General features: G+C 39.4%; 1 pseudogene; it reads right to left on the bottom strand.

Moving 5' to 3' along the window:
* Window positions 1-104: 104 nt before the first annotated feature.
* On the bottom strand, window positions 105-848 carry LOC125468509 (annotated as a pseudogene).
* Window positions 849-7177: the final 6329 nt, after the last annotated feature.

Below are 7177 nucleotides of genomic sequence, written 5' to 3'. Positions count from 1 at the left end.
TCATTTAAGGACAAGTATTGAAAACATGACCATGAGATTAGATCATCAAAGTATTTCTTTCCAACATCTTCCAACCTAGTCTTCTTTTGGGATTGTAGAAGATCTTAAGTCATCCACAACAAAATTAATTCAGACTTGTCATATTCATAATCTTTGGGAAATATCAAACAATAAGCAAAACAATGCTTCAACACCAGAGACAAGTACTGGTAGCTTAACCATAGAGCCGGCAGAGTTTCAATCTTTGCATCTGACAACTCCCATAAGTCACTTTTTAGCACATTTTCTCATTCCTTCACATTTGGTTCGGAGCGTAAGAGACCATCGAGATATTTTGCAGCTAAGGGAAGACCTTTACACTTGCTTACAATTTGTCTTCCAATTACCTCAAGATTTGGATCTATAATAACACTTGCATCTTTGAAGGCATGTTTTGCAAATAACGACCAACAGTCTTCCTGAAGTAAGTGCTCTAAATAGTGGGTTTGAAGAGTACCCATCGTAGATGCAACACCATCATTCCGTGCTGTCACAATGATCTTACTTCCATCAGCTCCAGACTCGAAGGGGCGTTTTAAGGAATCCCAAATATTGTAATTCTCATTCCAATCATCATCAAGAACAAAAAGAAACTTATTCCCCGCCAAAGCATCTGAGTTTGACCTGAAGCTGGTTTAGGTCTGTGGTATCACATGTTTGTGAAGTGACTGATGCACAAATTGTTTGTGTGATCTTAACAACGTCAAATTCATCAGAAACACAAACCATGCATAAAGCTCAAAATGCTGCTTCACTTTATCATCATTGTATAAGAGCTGAGCAAGGGTGGTCTTTCCGATCCCACCCATGAAGGAAGATTTTTGAAAAACATGTTCATTTAAGCAACATCAATAGCATGCAATTAACAATTAAAGGCGGAATCATGCTTGTATGCACTTAAAACAAAACATTTACCCATGAAATTCAAAGCCTAGTAGATAGGTGAACCAAGACTCAACTCAAAACAAAGTGAGTTGAGAAATCAATACCTTTGTAGATTCCTCTTTGCATAAGCAAAGGCTAATCACCCAAAGAGAGGGCCTTCATTCCTTGCATCTTAGATCCATGGATTTGGATGGATGAAAAGGTTTCTCCAAAGTTCCCAAAATTGAGAACCTCTAATGATTCATCACCAAGGCATAATGAAGAAGAAATGAGTGACCTTGGAGGAGTTTGATTGCTAGATGATCCCTCCAAGGTTGGCCGAAATTTTAGAGAGAAAGGAGAGCTTGTGTTCTCATCCTTTCCCCTAAAAATAACCCTTAATGAATTTTAGCTATTAAGTCATACTTATTCCTTAATTCATTTGAGTAGCAAACTTGTAAATAAGTCAAAACCCACTCTTTCTCTAACATGGCCGGCCTTAGGGATTTATTGGGCTATTTGGGCCTTTGTGAATCATTATTCATTAAGTTGTCATACAACTTAAGTCAATGGACTTGACGTTCGAAGCCCATTGGGCCTTAAGGTCCAAAACTATCCCAAGGTCTTTTAACGAACTTATTCGTTTGATTAATTAACATATTAATTAATCCTAGCCTTAGATAAATAATTAAACCATTTAATTATTCTTACTCATCTCCGTTGTTTCTTCAAACTCTACCTTACTCGGTGAACGATCCATTAGGTTCCTTTTAGCGAGGCAGTGGGCGATTAAAACTCTTTCTAATCGATTGTGAATTGAAACTTACTTTCAATTCTCCCGTTAGTGATAATACACTTTTAGGGCTTCCACAAACCATGGTTGACGCCTAGCAGCATGTCATGGTTACCCAAGCTAATCAGAAGAGGTGGAGAACCTATTCAGTTTTAGGATTACAAATGCAATACGGTCTTTCTCTAATACAATACTCTTGACCACATTATTTGGTTTGATAGTTTATTCATGTCTACTATCCAATGTGAGTCTTGTGCTTATATGATTACCTTGAATGTGATTTGGAACACATTCCTAAATCTCATTCATACTTTGGCCAAAGATTCTTAATCATATCATAGAGTATTCTCCCTCAAACAGTTTGAAGGTTAGAGATCCCTTGTTGCGCATTCACTTGCCTCCATGGCTAAGTGGCTTAACCCCAACGATGCCTTGGACACCCTCCTGATGGAGTAACTTTGACATAATCAAAGATTAATGACCTAACCACAAGACAACTGTGATGCCTCAGGTCAAAAGACTAATTTGCATTATCCCAACCATGAGTTCTCATGTGACATGAATATGAGAACTCTTCGTTGATCGTGTTCAGTGAACTCATTCTCTATTGAGCACCTACGTACTTGTCTTGATGTCACACACACCAATGACTCGAGACTAGTCACTCTCCCTGAGAGAAGACATAGCACGTACTGATCTTAACGGACTGTCAATGCCCAATTGACAATCCTATGATCAGGAACGTTTAGGATGTGTCAACGAAAGAATGGTCTCATGAATCTAACTTCTTTAGATCGCATTCTTCCAATCACATATTCCTTGGACTTATCGTTTAAGCATATAACATTTATATGAGACGGCTCAAACAATAATCTTTGCCCTTAATATTAAACTAGATTAGTTTAACATGTGAAATGTCCATAAAGTATCATCATATGATTGGTTTTAGGGCACATTTCCAACAACCCATGCCCACAATGGAAATATGCCAATCTTACTACAAGTGACATCATTTGATAGCAACAATTGAATAATGGTTTCCTTCACATGATCTCTTTCATACACATCAGAGCCTTCTACTAAAGAAGTTGAAAGCAATGTTTGTGACATTTTGTGTCTACTACCTATTTTCAAATCAAGGGCATCTTTTGGTTCTACAATGAAGCTTAGCCTCTCAAGAATTTTTTCTCTCTCTTGTCTTCTACAGACTCATCAAAAGCATGCAAAGAAGCAGAGACAAGGTCTTGTACCTTGCTTGTGCTACTTCCAAATTCAGCTTCAATTTTCGACCTCAACGCTTCTATCTTAATCTCGTCCAGTAGGTCCTCAGCATCAATGACTGCCTCTTTAAACTCGTGCAGCCACGACCTCACATATGGGTTACGTAATTAATTTTGCTTGGCATCATCATAAACAGCACTAACAATCATCAACTTGATCCTCAACTTCTTCAGCAACCCATTAGTCAGTTTCTTTCCTCTTATGAAGTTCCTGACCTCATGAGAATCCAACTTCACAAACACTTACTGGAAGAAACCCAAGAGAGCGGTTATACCTACCACTGCCAACGCCATAATCATCTCATTTCTATGCCACACATCATCTAAGCTAGCATAACAGACTGAAATCTTACAATTCTCGGGAAGAGGATTGGTCCCTTCAAGGACGCTTCCATAATCTAGAATTTCCTTATGAGTTGGGTAGAATGAATAAGCGATAGTCGGATTCACGGTAGGCTCTTCGGGACCTTGTGCCGTGGTTTTCCTCTTCCGGGGGTGTGAATCTTTTGAACCAATGGGTCTGCTACGCTTTTGTGTAGGGGCAGATGATTGGTTAGCTGATAATGTACGTGGATCACCAAGATTGGCGTCCTGGGCTTCCAGAAGGGCAGTCTGTCATACATTTGGTACATCCATCTTTGTAGGCGTATTTGCAGCTGGAATATGTGATCTTGTTACGTGCTCTATATTGGTGAAAACATCTAGCATGCTCTGAGCTATGCTCTGAAGATCTAATATATGCTGCACTTCAGTTTCAGACTGAGCGGTGCAGAGATCTAAATGAGACAAAATGGGAGTCGTCCACGATAATTCGTGTCATTCTTCAGGTACGTTGATGTTCTTATCTCCCCTTAACGACGAGAAGACTGTTTCATAGAAGTGACAATCCGTGAAATGAGCAGTAAACAGATTGTCTGTCAAAGGTTCTAAGTAATGAATAATCGAAGGAGAATCATTTTCGACATAGATTCTTATCCTTCGTTGAGGCTTCATTTTTGTACGTAAGGGCGGCAAGATCGGCACATATACAGCACAACCTAATACGCGCAGATGCGATATGTAGGGTTCCTATCCGGTAACCAACTGAAGGGCACTAAATGGTTGTGTTGCAACAAGCCTCAGACGGATCAACATTGCTGCGTGCAATATTGCATGGCCCTAAGCAGCAATCGGAAGCTTGGTACGTATGACCAACGATCGAGCAATCATTTGTAAGCGCTTAATGAAAGCCTCTGCCAAGCCGTTCTGGGTGTGAACATGGGTTACAGGATGTTCAACTTTAACCCCAACCGACATGCAATAGTCATCAAAAATTTTAGATGTGAATTCTTCAGCATTATCCAATCAAATATATTTAATCGGATAATTTGGGTGGTGAAGCCTAAGCTTGATAACCTGAGCCAACAATTTGGAGAATGCAGTGTTCCTTATGGACAACAAACACACATGTGACCAATGTGTGGAAGCATCAACCAAAACCATAAAGTATCTAAATGGTCCGCAGAGAGGGTGAATCAGTCCACAAATGTTCCCCTGAATCCATTGTAGAAAAATGGGAGGATTGGAACGAATCTTGTCATAAGAAGGCTTAGTAATAAGCTTTCCTATCGAACATGTTTGACATGCGATTCCTTGGATCAAACATAAACTTCGGGTTAGTGGATACCCGTGTGAAGATTTAAGGATACGGCGCATTGTTATTTGTCCAGGATGTCCCAAACGATCATGCTAAAGTGTAATTTCGTGTGCGGTCCTAGTAGTAGGGCCAGCCATATAGTGGCATTCAATGAGGCGTATGGTCGTAATATACAGACCACTAGGGATACGCTTCATCTTCTCTAAAATACACTTCTGGTCATATTCGTAGGAAGTTACGCACAGAAATTCAACTCCGTTTTCTACGTGGGTTTCAACATGGTAATTGTTATCTCTAATGTCCTTGAAACTCAACAACGTTCTTCCAGAATGTGGAGAATAGAGTGCCTCATCACTGGTCAAGATTGTACCATTGGACAACATTATATGTGCCTTACCGTATCCTTCTATCAGGTTGGATGAGACTGAGAGGGTTGTCAGAGTTGCATTCTTAGGTATGAAGTTAGTGAAATAGATGTGTTCACACAAAACAGTGTGTGTGGTTACACTATCTGCCAGACAACTAACTTTTCCACTAGTCATACCTAGAATAAGAAATTAATTTGAATCGGTCACATCCATAAAAGTTTATAAAAACAAATATCAATTCAAAATAATTTCATTTATTCAATGATTAAAAACTTAATATCCAAAACAAATCACCAACTAATAATCCAAACATAAAGGAAAATTGTTCAAAAATCAACCAAAAACAAAGGAGGGATTCGACCACTAGGTGGAATTCGGCCCCAATTGTCTTATTTCAACTAAAAATAAGTCTATGTCTAAGATTCTAATCTTCTATAGGGGTGGTATCCGCATAAAAATCAGAAACCTTTATCTTTGTAGTCTCCGGTTCGTCCACTTGCATGACATTTGATTCAAACTTCTTACGACGAGAATGATATTCATCTACAACCTTATTAGAAGCTCAGCAAACACGGGACCAATGGTTTTTTGAACCACAACGATAGCACATGTCCGTATCCTTGGTTTCAGGTGCTTTCAGGTGCTTTGCCCTTATTCTTGAAGTTTGGGGCTTTAGGAGCGAAGTTTGAGCGCTTCTGGGCTTTGTTTCCTTTCTTGGATGGGCCTTGACTTTGTTAACTTCGGTAGGATGGCTTATGGCCGCCCTTACCACGCCTCTTTTGGCGTTTTGCGCATTGGTGCTATAATGTGCTTCGAGCACAGCAGTCGCCTAGTAGGTCGAGCTTGATGATTCTTCATCAACAGTTGGTTCTGTTTTTCAGCGAGAAGTGAAACAGAGATCAAATCTGAGAACGTAGTGAACTTCTGAGCTTTATATTATTATTGCAAGTCAATATTAGAAGCAGAGAAGGTCAAATAGGTCTTCTCCAGGAGATCCTCTTCAGTCAAAGTTTCATTGCAAAACTTGAGAAGTTATCGAATCCGACAAACTTCAGAGTTATATTCATTCATAAACTTAAAGTCTTGGAAGCGCAAATGCTGCCAGCTGTGTCTTGCTGCAGGCAAGAATATGCCTTTTTGGTGATCAAAACGATCAGCCAAATCGACCTATAATGCACGTGGATCCTCCTTAGCAAGTTATTCAGTTTACAGAGCATCATGAATATGTCTTCGGATGAAAATCATAGCAGTGGCTTTTTCAGCTTTGTCAACAAGTTCGTCTATTGCTTCTTCAATGGCAGGACGCAATTTCTTTGCAGTGAGGTGGAGCTTCACATCTTGGACCCACTTGAGGTAGTTCTTTCTAGAGACCTCTAAAGCGATGAAGTCAAGTTTGTTCAAATTCGACATGTTCCTATCACAAAATAGATGGACAAGATGTGGTTAGTGTAATGGAGAAAAATCAATCCCTTTATGTAGGAGTAGAACATACAGGTTCTCATATACAGGTTCCAATATACAAATTGAATAAGTCAGGCCGAGACAGGGCAATTGAATCGGAATTTCAAAAAAAAATTCCGACGAGATTTCGGCTAATCTCAGTCCTTTATTTATTTATTTTATTTATGTGGGATGACTTCTGGTCGTCAGCAACATGAACCAAAGGTTCAAGGCAATGGTTACAGGCCATGCTGTGGTCAAGGACACCATGAAAGGTGTCGTGTTTTGTTGGTTTTGAGACTCGCAGCTTCTGGTTCCTTGGGTTTTCTAGGGAGAAAGAGAGTTGCAGGCTCTCGGCTTGGCTTGGGGAATCCCATCTGCAGGATGGTGGTCACGAGTTCGAAAGAACCCTAGGTTCCCAAAAGAAATTTTCAATTCAATTTGATTCAATTCATGGCAAATGTCAAATTCACATAATTTCAACAATTATGATTATGAGGCATACACAATTTATGTAGAATCTAAAATACGTAAAACGTAAAGTTGGGTCATGCATCATAGTGAATGTTCATGCTATCAGGACTGCAAAAATATCAAGTTAAAAAATCGTTGTTTTGAAAGAACCAGATTGCGTGATGATATGGATAAACTGGTTTGATGAAGAAAAATTCTTCAACGTCAGATTCCTAAGCACAGCGGTAGGATTGTGTTGATAACGTGTTGTGATTTATTTTATCTGACAAGTTTAGGGTGGCCA

This window comes from the organism of the source record quoted next, unplaced genomic scaffold (genome assembly GCF_019419815.1).
Source record: "Pyrus x bretschneideri cultivar Hongxiangsu unplaced genomic scaffold, Pyrus_bretschneideri_v1 Contig39, whole genome shotgun sequence".
NCBI lineage: Eukaryota > Viridiplantae > Streptophyta > Magnoliopsida > Rosales > Rosaceae > Pyrus > Pyrus x bretschneideri.
This window is presented reverse-complemented; position numbering and strand designations above follow the sequence as displayed.